Here is a 13,247-nt window from a genome sequence, read left to right as displayed (position 1 = left end):
TCCCAAGCCAGCAAGCTCAGACTCACTCCAGGGTCGTCAGTCCTGGGGCACGTTGTACCATAGCCCCCCACCCTTACTCAGTCTAATAGCCTCGATCCTGGTAGGGCCATGTTTTCCACTAGATGAATATACTATCCACCCAGAGTACTAGCAAGCGCAACCTTCCAGTGTGCATTGTATCATTGTACTAAGGTGGCCTGGAGCTTAAACCACCTCTTCGAACAACACTACACTTGATCTTAGCCAAAAGGCCGAGAAGCGATAACCAGAATTGGTTTGGGCCTCGAGTGGCACCCTGGCCTATGCCGGACACATCTTAGGGAGAGAGAGCGAGAGGGAGACAAACCCACGCCTACACAAGACATTTTGTCACCCAAGCCAACCCTTGAAAAGGCTGCTTTGCAGAGCCAAAACAAGAAGAATGGTGCGTTTTGCAGCCGCCGCCCACTGCAATGAATCTGAATAACTCCTCCTTTAGGGCGCAAGCAACTCCCCTCCCCCTTGCAGTCTTTCCAATTCACGATACAAAAAGACGGACAGGACAGGTTGCCTGACTTTCCGTCACTGCCACCCTTTGCCATCCTTACCCGTAGAAAGCCCTTTCATCATCCCCAAACCCTAATCTTTTCCCTTTCCTTCCCAGCCCCCAAACCCTGCCCTCTGTACCTTTCTCACCACCCGCTTCCCTTCTCCTGTCATCCCCCTACCACCCGGGAAAAAAAGAGATTGCCCCCTCCTTCCACTAGCCCACCCTCCCACCCAAAGAACAACTTCTTCTGCGCAGCTTGTTTTCTAGGCAGCAGCGCTATTGTGATGTCATCGGGGGGCATTGTGACAAGCCGCCAGTGTTCCGTCTCTTCATGTTGTGCACAGTTCAAACGGAAAATACATCAACAGGCAGACTACAGAAAAGCTTACTATCAAAGGTTAGAGGGGGGCTTTCTCAGAGGGCTTTTTACAGTTTTTCTATTCCCAATTAGCCGTTTAAGTGTACTTATTGAAAGTAGTAATTCTTTCATAGGCCGCCCTTTCTTAGTATTTGACGTTCCTTATATTGCGGTATGAGGCTTCGCAGTAGGTTGCAAACATTCATCACCCATGACTGTCCCCAATTGAGCTCAGAAGCTCAATGTCTATCATGACCTCTCTTTTAGAATGTCCAAGAGCAAGCAAACTATTCCTCCAGGAGAGGGCGCCAACAGACTACTAAAGAGATCATCATTACTCAAAGAAAACCCCAAAAACCAATGCATGATAGGAATAAACAGGTAACTTTCTTTGGAGTGGAAGCGGAGAGATCGCACCAGATGCCAATTCTAGATGTTATCACACCTGTGGTCACTGCAGCAGCAGGTGAATCCACTTTGTCCAAAAGGGATCTATTCCATTCAATTGCAAATGATCTAGATAAGACAGAGAACTGCAGCACGGGGACATAGCCGAGTTGGTCAGGTTGAGTGGTGATGAGTTTGCTATTTGGATGAATAAAGAAAGTCAAAAGTGTGAAAGATAAAAAACAAAAGGAGGAAGTGTGAAAAGTGAATGGGCCAAATTGAGGTGCATATGAAGACGTATGCTTTCTTCCAATTCATTAAATCGGGCTAATATGAATCAGGTGAATTGAGTTCTGCTTTTGGAAACTGGGTTAAGAAGGGGTGCACCGTTCCTGGAGGTACTGCAATACCAGGTCAATGCGTGGAGTGGACAGAGCAAGCTCTTTTTCCATCTCCCTGTTCTAAAAATCCATTTAATATATGGTCCCCAGATAGGGGACGTATCAGATATTAAACTGATAAGAACAGATACTACACTTGATCTTAGCCAAAAGGCCGAGAAGCGATAACCAGAATTGGTTTGGGCCTCGAGTGGCACCCTGGCCTATGCCGGACACATCTTAGGGAGAGAGAGCGAGAGGGAGACAAACCCACGCCTACACAAGACATTTTGTCACCCAAGCCAACCCTTGAAAAGGCTGCTTTGCAGAGCCAAAACAAGAAGAATGGTGCGTTTTGCAGCCGCCGCCCACTGCAATGAATCTGAATAACTCCTCCTTTAGGGCGCAAGCAACTCCCCTCCCCCTTGCAGTCTTTCCAATTCACGATACAAAAAGACGGACAGGACAGGTTGCCTGACTTTCCGTCACTGCCACCCTTTGCCATCCTTACCCGTAGAAAGCCCTTTCATCATCCCCAAACCCTAATCTTTTCCCTTTCCTTCCCAGCCCCCAAACCCTGCCCTCTGTACCTTTCTCACCACCCGCTTCCCTTCTCCTGTCATCCCCCTACCACCCGGGAAAAAAAGAGATTGCCCCCTCCTTCCACTAGCCCACCCTCCCACCCAAAGAACAACTTCTTCTGCGCAGCTTGTTTTCTAGGCAGCAGCGCTATTGTGATGTCATCGGGGGGCATTGTGACAAGCCGCCAGTGTTCCGTCTCTTCATGTTGTGCACAGTTCAAACGGAAAATACATCAACAGGCAGACTACAGAAAAGCTTACTATCAAAGGTTAGAGGGGGGCTTTCTCAGAGGGCTTTTTACAGTTTTTCTATTCCCAATTAGCCGTTTAAGTGTACTTATTGAAAGTAGTAATTCTTTCATAGGCCGCCCTTTCTTAGTATTTGACGTTCCTTATATTGCGGTATGAGGCTTCGCAGTAGGTTGCAAACATTCATCACCCATGACTGTCCCCAATTGAGCTCAGAAGCTCAATGTCTATCATGACCTCTCTTTTAGAATGTCCAAGAGCAAGCAAACTATTCCTCCAGGAGAGGGCGCCAACAGACTACTAAAGAGATCATCATTACTCAAAGAAAACCCCAAAAACCAATGCATGATAGGAATAAACAGGTAACTTTCTTTGGAGTGGAAGCGGAGAGATCGCACCAGATGCCAATTCTAGATGTTATCACACCTGTGGTCACTGCAGCAGCAGGTGAATCCACTTTGTCCAAAAGGGATCTATTCCATTCAATTGCAAATGATCTAGATAAGACAGAGAACTGCAGCACGGGGACATAGCCGAGTTGGTCAGGTTGAGTGGTGATGAGTTTGCTATTTGGATGAATAAAGAAAGTCAAAAGTGTGAAAGATAAAAAACAAAAGGAGGAAGTGTGAAAAGTGAATGGGCCAAATTGAGGTGCATATGAAGACGTATGCTTTCTTCCAATTCATTAAATCGGGCTAATATGAATCAGGTGAATTGAGTTCTGCTTTTGGAAACTGGGTTAAGAAGGGGTGCACCGTTCCTGGAGGTACTGCAATACCAGGTCAATGCGTGGAGTGGACAGAGCAAGCTCTTTTTCCATCTCCCTGTTCTAAAAATCCATTTAATATATGGTCCCCAGATAGGGGACGTATCAGATATTAAACTGATAAGAACAGATACTACACTTGATCTTAGCCAAAAGGCCGAGAAGCGATAACCAGAATTGGTTTGGGCCTCGAGTGGCACCCTGGCCTATGCCGGACACATCTTAGGGAGAGAGAGCGAGAGGGAGACAAACCCACGCCTACACAAGACATTTTGTCACCCAAGCCAACCCTTGAAAAGGCTGCTTTGCAGAGCCAAAACAAGAAGAATGGTGCGTTTTGCAGCCGCCACCCACTGCAATGAATCTGAATAACTCCTCCTTTAGGGCGCAAGCAACTCCCCTCCCCCTTGCAGTCTTTCCAATTCACGATACAAAAAGACGGACAGGACAGGTTGCCTGACTTTCCGTCACTGCCACCCTTTGCCATCCTTACCCGTAGAAAGCCCTTTCATCATCCCCAAACCCTAATCTTTTCCCTTTCCTTCCCAGCCCCCAAACCCTGCCCTCTGTACCTTTCTCACCACCCGCTTCCCTTCTCCTGTCATCCCCCTACCACCCGGGAAAAAAAGAGATTGCCCCCTCCTTCCACTAGCCCACCCTCCCACCCAAAGAACAACTTCTTCTGCGCAGCTTGTTTTCTAGGCAGCAGCGCTATTGTGATGTCATCGGGGGGCATTGTGACAAGCCGCCAGTGTTCCGTCTCTTCATGTTGTGCACAGTTCAAACGGAAAATACATCAACAGGCAGACTACAGAAAAGCTTACTATCAAAGGTTAGAGGGGGGCTTTCTCAGAGGGCTTTTTACAGTTTTTCTATTCCCAATTAGCCGTTTAAGTGTACTTATTGAAAGTAGTAATTCTTTCATAGGCCGCCCTTTCTTAGTATTTGACGTTCCTTATATTGCGGTATGAGGCTTCGCAGTAGGTTGCAAACATTCATCACCCATGACTGTCCCCAATTGAGCTCAGAAGCTCAATGTCTATCATGACCTCTCTTTTAGAATGTCCAAGAGCAAGCAAACTATTCCTCCAGGAGAGGGCGCCAACAGACTACTAAAGAGATCATCATTACTCAAAGAAAACCCCAAAAACCAATGCATGATAGGAATAAACAGGTAACTTTCTTTGGAGTGGAAGCGGAGAGATCGCACCAGATGCCAATTCTAGATGTTATCACACCTGTGGTCACTGCAGCAGCAGGTGAATCCACTTTGTCCAAAAGGGATCTATTCCATTCAATTGCAAATGATCTAGATAAGACAGAGAACTGCAGCACGGGGACATAGCCGAGTTGGTCAGGTTGAGTGGTGATGAGTTTGCTATTTGGATGAATAAAGAAAGTCAAAAGTGTGAAAGATAAAAAACAAAAGGAGGAAGTGTGAAAAGTGAATGGGCCAAATTGAGGTGCATATGAAGACGTATGCTTTCTTCCAATTCATTAAATCGGGCTAATATGAATCAGGTGAATTGAGTTCTGCTTTTGGAAACTGGGTTAAGAAGGGGTGCACCGTTCCTGGAGGTACTGCAATACCAGGTCAATGCGTGGAGTGGACAGAGCAAGCTCTTTTTCCATCTCCCTGTTCTAAAAATCCATTTAATATATGGTCCCCAGATAGGGGACGTATCAGATATTAAACTGATAAGAACAGATACTACACTTGATCTTAGCCAAAAGGCCGAGAAGCGATAACCAGAATTGGTTTGGGCCTCGAGTGGCACCCTGGCCTATGCCGGACACATCTTAGGGAGAGAGAGCGAGAGGGAGACAAACCCACGCCTACACAAGACATTTTGTCACCCAAGCCAACCCTTGAAAAGGCTGCTTTGCAGAGCCAAAACAAGAAGAATGGTGCGTTTTGCAGCCGCCGCCCACTGCAATGAATCTGAATAACTCCTCCTTTAGGGCGCAAGCAACTCCCCTCCCCCTTGCAGTCTTTCCAATTCACGATACAAAAAGACGGACAGGACAGGTTGCCTGACTTTCCGTCACTGCCACCCTTTGCCATCCTTACCCGTAGAAAGCCCTTTCATCATCCCCAAACCCTAATCTTTTCCCTTTCCTTCCCAGCCCCCAAACCCTGCCCTCTGTACCTTTCTCACCACCCGCTTCCCTTCTCCTGTCATCCCCCTACCACCCGGGAAAAAAAGAGATTGCCCCCTCCTTCCACTAGCCCACCCTCCCACCCAAAGAACAACTTCTTCTGCGCAGCTTGTTTTCTAGGCAGCAGCGCTATTGTGATGTCATCGGGGGGCATTGTGACAAGCCGCCAGTGTTCCGTCTCTTCATGTTGTGCACAGTTCAAACGGAAAATACATCAACAGGCAGACTACAGAAAAGCTTACTATCAAAGGTTAGAGGGGGGCTTTCTCAGAGGGCTTTTTACAGTTTTTCTATTCCCAATTAGCCGTTTAAGTGTACTTATTGAAAGTAGTAATTCTTTCATAGGCCGCCCTTTCTTAGTATTTGACGTTCCTTATATTGCGGTATGAGGCTTCGCAGTAGGTTGCAAACATTCATCACCCATGACTGTCCCCAATTGAGCTCAGAAGCTCAATGTCTATCATGACCTCTCTTTTAGAATGTCCAAGAGCAAGCAAACTATTCCTCCAGGAGAGGGCGCCAACAGACTACTAAAGAGATCATCATTACTCAAAGAAAACCCCAAAAACCAATGCATGATAGGAATAAACAGGTAACTTTCTTTGGAGTGGAAGCGGAGAGATCGCACCAGATGCCAATTCTAGATGTTATCACACCTGTGGTCACTGCAGCAGCAGGTGAATCCACTTTGTCCAAAAGGGATCTATTCCATTCAATTGCAAATGATCTAGATAAGACAGAGAACTGCAGCACGGGGACATAGCCGAGTTGGTCAGGTTGAGTGGTGATGAGTTTGCTATTTGGATGAATAAAGAAAGTCAAAAGTGTGAAAGATAAAAAACAAAAGGAGGAAGTGTGAAAAGTGAATGGGCCAAATTGAGGTGCATATGAAGACGTATGCTTTCTTCCAATTCATTAAATCGGGCTAATATGAATCAGGTGAATTGAGTTCTGCTTTTGGAAACTGGGTTAAGAAGGGGTGCACCGTTCCTGGAGGTACTGCAATACCAGGTCAATGCGTGGAGTGGACAGAGCAAGCTCTTTTTCCATCTCCCTGTTCTAAAAATCCATTTAATATATGGTCCCCAGATAGGGGACGTATCAGATATTAAACTGATAAGAACAGATTTTTGATTTAATGAAGCTTTCCAAAGCACCGCAAAAAATGCATGACCGAAGTCACACCAAAAACAGTGCAAAGGCTAGGATTCGTGTGGACCCCTCCGTGAGGAGAGGGTCCCCAAAAATCAACCCCGTCCCTCCGAGCCAGAAGGCCACAGCAAGGGTCAGGGATCTTCGGTGCTCCCCCAAGCCGAAGCCTGGTTGAGCCTTGTCGTTGCTCCCAGCGTCCACCCAGGCATCTTACCCAAGTGGAGTAGAGAGCTACTAGTTGTTGGTTTCGCAGCCGAAACTGCCCGGACCGTCAACCGGTGTTGGTTTCTCAGCCCAAGGCTAACCGGACCTCCAACCGGGTGTTGGTTTCTCAGCCGAAGCTGACCCGGACCTCCAACCGGGTGTTGGTTTCTCAGCCGAAGCTGACCCAGACCTCCAACCGGGTGTTGGTTTCTCAGCCGAAGCTGACCCGGACCTCCAACCGGGTGTTGGTTTCTCAGCCCAAAGCTGAACGGACCTCCGACCATGATTATAAAAATTTTCCTTCCTAGCCAGAAGGCCGGGATAGAGCAATATGCTCAGAAAGTATGAAAGGGCAAGGTACGGTGTGCTACAGAGCCCAAGGCTCGCCGGGGTCCCAAGCCAGCAAGCTCAGACTCACTCCAGGGTCGTCAGTCCTGGGGCACATTGCACCATAGCCCCCACACTTACTCAGTCTAATAGCCTCGATCCTGGTAGGGCCATGTTTTCCTCTAGATGAATATACTATACATTAAGAGTACTAGCAAGCACAACCTTCCAGTGTGCATTGCATCTGCCGAGCCTCACAGATACTACACTTGATCTTAGCCAAAAGGCCGAGAAGCGATAACCAGAATTGGTTTGGGCCTCGAGTGGCACCCTGGCCTATGCCGGACACATCTTAGGGAGAGAGAGCGAGAGGGAGACAAACCCACGCCTACACAAGACATTTTGTCACCCAAGCCAACCCTTGAAAAGGCTGCTTTGCAGAGCCAAAACAAGAAGAATGGTGCGTTTTGCAGCCGCCGCCCACTGCAATGAATCTGAATAACTCCTCCTTTAGGGCGCAAGCAACTCCCCTCCCCCTTGCAGTCTTTCCAATTCACGATACAAAAAGACGGACAGGACAGGTTGCCTGACTTTCCGTCACTGCCACCCTTTGCCATCCTTACCCGTAGAAAGCCCTTTCATCATCCCCAAACCCTAATCTTTTCCCTTTCCTTCCCAGCCCCCAAACCCTGCCCTCTGTACCTTTCTCACCACCCGCTTCCCTTCTCCTGTCATCCCCCTACCACCCGGGAAAAAAAGAGATTGCCCCCTCCTTCCACTAGCCCACCCTCCCACCCAAAGAACAACTTCTTCTGCGCAGCTTGTTTTCTAGGCAGCAGCGCTATTGTGATGTCATCGGGGGGCATTGTGACAAGCCGCCAGTGTTCCGTCTCTTCATGTTGTGCACAGTTCAAACGGAAAATACATCAACAGGCAGACTACAGAAAAGCTTACTATCAAAGGTTAGAGGGGGGCTTTCTCAGAGGGCTTTTTACAGTTTTTCTATTCCCAATTAGCCGTTTAAGTGTACTTATTGAAAGTAGTAATTCTTTCATAGGCCGCCCTTTCTTAGTATTTGACGTTCCTTATATTGCGGTATGAGGCTTCGCAGTAGGTTGCAAACATTCATCACCCATGACTGTCCCCAATTGAGCTCAGAAGCTCAATGTCTATCATGACCTCTCTTTTAGAATGTCCAAGAGCAAGCAAACTATTCCTCCAGGAGAGGGCGCCAACAGACTACTAAAGAGATCATCATTACTCAAAGAAAACCCCAAAAACCAATGCATGATAGGAATAAACAGGTAACTTTCTTTGGAGTGGAAGCGGAGAGATCGCACCAGATGCCAATTCTAGATGTTATCACACCTGTGGTCACTGCAGCAGCAGGTGAATCCACTTTGTCCAAAAGGGATCTATTCCATTCAATTGCAAATGATCTAGATAAGACAGAGAACTGCAGCACGGGGACATAGCCGAGTTGGTCAGGTTGAGTGGTGATGAGTTTGCTATTTGGATGAATAAAGAAAGTCAAAAGTGTGAAAGATAAAAAACAAAAGGAGGAAGTGTGAAAAGTGAATGGGCCAAATTGAGGTGCATATGAAGACGTATGCTTTCTTCCAATTCATTAAATCGGGCTAATATGAATCAGGTGAATTGAGTTCTGCTTTTGGAAACTGGGTTAAGAAGGGGTGCACCGTTCCTGGAGGTACTGCAATACCAGGTCAATGCGTGGAGTGGACAGAGCAAGCTCTTTTTCCATCTCCCTGTTCTAAAAATCCATTTAATATATGGTCCCCAGATAGGGGACGTATCAGATATTAAACTGATAAGAACAGATACTACACTTGATCTTAGCCAAAAGGCCGAGAAGCGATAACCAGAATTGGTTTGGGCCTCGAGTGGCACCCTGGCCTATGCCGGACACATCTTAGGGAGAGAGAGCGAGAGGGAGACAAACCCACGCCTACACAAGACATTTTGTCACCCAAGCCAACCCTTGAAAAGGCTGCTTTGCAGAGCCAAAACAAGAAGAATGGTGCGTTTTGCAGCCGCCGCCCACTGCAATGAATCTGAATAACTCCTCCTTTAGGGCGCAAGCAACTCCCCTCCCCCTTGCAGTCTTTCCAATTCACGATACAAAAAGACGGACAGGACAGGTTGCCTGACTTTCCGTCACTGCCACCCTTTGCCATCCTTACCCGTAGAAAGCCCTTTCATCATCCCCAAACCCTAATCTTTTCCCTTTCCTTCCCAGCCCCCAAACCCTGCCCTCTGTACCTTTCTCACCACCCGCTTCCCTTCTCCTGTCATCCCCCTACCACCCGGGAAAAAAAGAGATTGCCCCCTCCTTCCACTAGCCCACCCTCCCACCCAAAGAACAACTTCTTCTGCGCAGCTTGTTTTCTAGGCAGCAGCGCTATTGTGATGTCATCGGGGGGCATTGTGACAAGCCGCCAGTGTTCCGTCTCTTCATGTTGTGCACAGTTCAAACGGAAAATACATCAACAGGCAGACTACAGAAAAGCTTACTATCAAAGGTTAGAGGGGGGCTTTCTCAGAGGGCTTTTTACAGTTTTTCTATTCCCAATTAGCCGTTTAAGTGTACTTATTGAAAGTAGTAATTCTTTCATAGGCCGCCCTTTCTTAGTATTTGACGTTCCTTATATTGCGGTATGAGGCTTCGCAGTAGGTTGCAAACATTCATCACCCATGACTGTCCCCAATTGAGCTCAGAAGCTCAATGTCTATCATGACCTCTCTTTTAGAATGTCCAAGAGCAAGCAAACTATTCCTCCAGGAGAGGGCGCCAACAGACTACTAAAGAGATCATCATTACTCAAAGAAAACCCCAAAAACCAATGCATGATAGGAATAAACAGGTAACTTTCTTTGGAGTGGAAGCGGAGAGATCGCACCAGATGCCAATTCTAGATGTTATCACACCTGTGGTCACTGCAGCAGCAGGTGAATCCACTTTGTCCAAAAGGGATCTATTCCATTCAATTGCAAATGATCTAGATAAGACAGAGAACTGCAGCACGGGGACATAGCCGAGTTGGTCAGGTTGAGTGGTGATGAGTTTGCTATTTGGATGAATAAAGAAAGTCAAAAGTGTGAAAGATAAAAAACAAAAGGAGGAAGTGTGAAAAGTGAATGGGCCAAATTGAGGTGCATATGAAGACGTATGCTTTCTTCCAATTCATTAAATCGGGCTAATATGAATCAGGTGAATTGAGTTCTGCTTTTGGAAACTGGGTTAAGAAGGGGTGCACCGTTCCTGGAGGTACTGCAATACCAGGTCAATGCGTGGAGTGGACAGAGCAAGCTCTTTTTCCATCTCCCTGTTCTAAAAATCCATTTAATATATGGTCCCCAGATAGGGGACGTATCAGATATTAAACTGATAAGAACAGATACTACACTTGATCTTAGCCAAAAGGCCGAGAAGCGATAACCAGAATTGGTTTGGGCCTCGAGTGGCACCCTGGCCTATGCCGGACACATCTTAGGGAGAGAGAGCGAGAGGGAGACAAACCCACGCCTACACAAGACATTTTGTCACCCAAGCCAACCCTTGAAAAGGCTGCTTTGCAGAGCCAAAACAAGAAGAATGGTGCGTTTTGCAGCCGCCGCCCACTGCAATGAATCTGAATAACTCCTCCTTTAGGGCGCAAGCAACTCCCCTCCCCCTTGCAGTCTTTCCAATTCACGATACAAAAAGACGGACAGGACAGGTTGCCTGACTTTCCGTCACTGCCACCCTTTGCCATCCTTACCCGTAGAAAGCCCTTTCATCATCCCCAAACCCTAATCTTTTCCCTTTCCTTCCCAGCCCCCAAACCCTGCCCTCTGTACCTTTCTCACCACCCGCTTCCCTTCTCCTGTCATCCCCCTACCACCCGGGAAAAAAAGAGATTGCCCCCTCCTTCCACTAGCCCACCCTCCCACCCAAAGAACAACTTCTTCTGCGCAGCTTGTTTTCTAGGCAGCAGCGCTATTGTGATGTCATCGGGGGGCATTGTGACAAGCCGCCAGTGTTCCGTCTCTTCATGTTGTGCACAGTTCAAACGGAAAATACATCAACAGGCAGACTACAGAAAAGCTTACTATCAAAGGTTAGAGGGGGGCTTTCTCAGAGGGCTTTTTACAGTTTTTCTATTCCCAATTAGCCGTTTAAGTGTACTTATTGAAAGTAGTAATTCTTTCATAGGCCGCCCTTTCTTAGTATTTGACGTTCCTTATATTGCGGTATGAGGCTTCGCAGTAGGTTGCAAACATTCATCACCCATGACTGTCCCCAATTGAGCTCAGAAGCTCAATGTCTATCATGACCTCTCTTTTAGAATGTCCAAGAGCAAGCAAACTATTCCTCCAGGAGAGGGCGCCAACAGACTACTAAAGAGATCATCATTACTCAAAGAAAACCCCAAAAACCAATGCATGATAGGAATAAACAGGTAACTTTCTTTGGAGTGGAAGCGGAGAGATCGCACCAGATGCCAATTCTAGATGTTATCACACCTGTGGTCACTGCAGCAGCAGGTGAATCCACTTTGTCCAAAAGGGATCTATTCCATTCAATTGCAAATGATCTAGATAAGACAGAGAACTGCAGCACGGGGACATAGCCGAGTTGGTCAGGTTGAGTGGTGATGAGTTTGCTATTTGGATGAATAAAGAAAGTCAAAAGTGTGAAAGATAAAAAACAAAAGGAGGAAGTGTGAAAAGTGAATGGGCCAAATTGAGGTGCATATGAAGACGTATGCTTTCTTCCAATTCATTAAATCGGGCTAATATGAATCAGGTGAATTGAGTTCTGCTTTTGGAAACTGGGTTAAGAAGGGGTGCACCGTTCCTGGAGGTACTGCAATACCAGGTCAATGCGTGGAGTGGACAGAGCAAGCTCTTTTTCCATCTCCCTGTTCTAAAAATCCATTTAATATATGGTCCCCAGATAGGGGACGTATCAGATATTAAACTGATAAGAACAGATACTACACTTGATCTTAGCCAAAAGGCCGAGAAGCGATAACCAGAATTGGTTTGGGCCTCGAGTGGCACCCTGGCCTATGCCGGACACATCTTAGGGAGAGAGAGCGAGAGGGAGACAAACCCACGCCTACACAAGACATTTTGTCACCCAAGCCAACCCTTGAAAAGGCTGCTTTGCAGAGCCAAAACAAGAAGAATGGTGCGTTTTGCAGCCGCCGCCCACTGCAATGAATCTGAATAACTCCTCCTTTAGGGCGCAAGCAACTCCCCTCCCCCTTGCAGTCTTTCCAATTCACGATACAAAAAGACGGACAGGACAGGTTGCCTGACTTTCCGTCACTGCCACCCTTTGCCATCCTTACCCGTAGAAAGCCCTTTCATCATCCCCAAACCCTAATCTTTTCCCTTTCCTTCCCAGCCCCCAAACCCTGCCCTCTGTACCTTTCTCACCACCCGCTTCCCTTCTCCTGTCATCCCCCTACCACCCGGGAAAAAAAGAGATTGCCCCCTCCTTCCACTAGCCCACCCTCCCACCCAAAGAACAACTTCTTCTGCGCAGCTTGTTTTCTAGGCAGCAGCGCTATTGTGATGTCATCGGGGGGCATTGTGACAAGCCGCCAGTGTTCCGTCTCTTCATGTTGTGCACAGTTCAAACGGAAAATACATCAACAGGCAGACTACAGAAAAGCTTACTATCAAAGGTTAGAGGGGGGCTTTCTCAGAGGGCTTTTTACAGTTTTTCTATTCCCAATTAGCCGTTTAAGTGTACTTATTGAAAGTAGTAATTCTTTCATAGGCCGCCCTTTCTTAGTATTTGACGTTCCTTATATTGCGGTATGAGGCTTCGCAGTAGGTTGCAAACATTCATCACCCATGACTGTCCCCAATTGAGCTCAGAAGCTCAATGTCTATCATGACCTCTCTTTTAGAATGTCCAAGAGCAAGCAAACTATTCCTCCAGGAGAGGGCGCCAACAGACTACTAAAGAGATCATCATTACTCAAAGAAAACCCCAAAAACCAATGCATGATAGGAATAAACAGGTAACTTTCTTTGGAGTGGAAGCGGAGAGATCGCACCAGATGCCAATTCTAGATGTTATCACACCTGTGGTCACTGCAGCAGCAGGTGAATCCACTTTGTCCAAAAGGGATCTATT

The 13,247-nt window shown here is 47.1% G+C and overlaps 7 non-coding genes and 1 pseudogene across 7 annotated transcripts; all 8 read right to left on the bottom strand.

Annotated features, from left to right (window-relative positions):
- Positions 1-1,650: 1,650 nt before the first annotated feature.
- LOC142284821 (U2 spliceosomal RNA) lies at positions 1,651-1,841 on the bottom strand. Its single transcript, XR_012746281.1, has one exon. It is a non-coding gene; the product is annotated as a U2 spliceosomal RNA (small nuclear RNA).
- A 1,387-nt stretch (positions 1,842-3,228) lies between these two features.
- LOC142284922 (U2 spliceosomal RNA) lies at positions 3,229-3,419 on the bottom strand. Its single transcript, XR_012746367.1, has one exon. It is a non-coding gene; the product is annotated as a U2 spliceosomal RNA (small nuclear RNA).
- A 1,387-nt stretch (positions 3,420-4,806) lies between these two features.
- LOC142284910 (U2 spliceosomal RNA) lies at positions 4,807-4,997 on the bottom strand. Its single transcript, XR_012746355.1, has one exon. It is a non-coding gene; the product is annotated as a U2 spliceosomal RNA (small nuclear RNA).
- Positions 4,998-6,384: 1,387 nt separating this feature from the next.
- LOC142284862 (U2 spliceosomal RNA) lies at positions 6,385-6,577 on the bottom strand. Its single transcript, XR_012746319.1, has one exon. It is a non-coding gene; the product is annotated as a U2 spliceosomal RNA (small nuclear RNA).
- A 688-nt stretch (positions 6,578-7,265) lies between these two features.
- On the bottom strand, positions 7,266-7,392 carry LOC142284877 (U2 spliceosomal RNA; annotated as a pseudogene).
- Positions 7,393-8,779: 1,387 nt separating this feature from the next.
- LOC142284899 (U2 spliceosomal RNA) lies at positions 8,780-8,970 on the bottom strand. Its single transcript, XR_012746344.1, has one exon. It is a non-coding gene; the product is annotated as a U2 spliceosomal RNA (small nuclear RNA).
- Positions 8,971-10,357: 1,387 nt separating this feature from the next.
- Positions 10,358-10,548, bottom strand: LOC142284887 (U2 spliceosomal RNA). The gene has a single exon (XR_012746333.1). It is a non-coding gene; the product is annotated as a U2 spliceosomal RNA (small nuclear RNA).
- Positions 10,549-11,935: 1,387 nt separating this feature from the next.
- LOC142284814 (U2 spliceosomal RNA) lies at positions 11,936-12,126 on the bottom strand. Its single transcript, XR_012746275.1, has one exon. It is a non-coding gene; the product is annotated as a U2 spliceosomal RNA (small nuclear RNA).
- Positions 12,127-13,247: the final 1,121 nt, after the last annotated feature.

Source organism: Anomaloglossus baeobatrachus, unplaced genomic scaffold, assembly GCF_048569485.1.
Source record: "Anomaloglossus baeobatrachus isolate aAnoBae1 unplaced genomic scaffold, aAnoBae1.hap1 Scaffold_583, whole genome shotgun sequence".
Classification (NCBI taxonomy): Eukaryota; Metazoa; Chordata; class Amphibia; order Anura; family Aromobatidae; genus Anomaloglossus; species Anomaloglossus baeobatrachus.
This window is presented reverse-complemented; position numbering and strand designations above follow the sequence as displayed.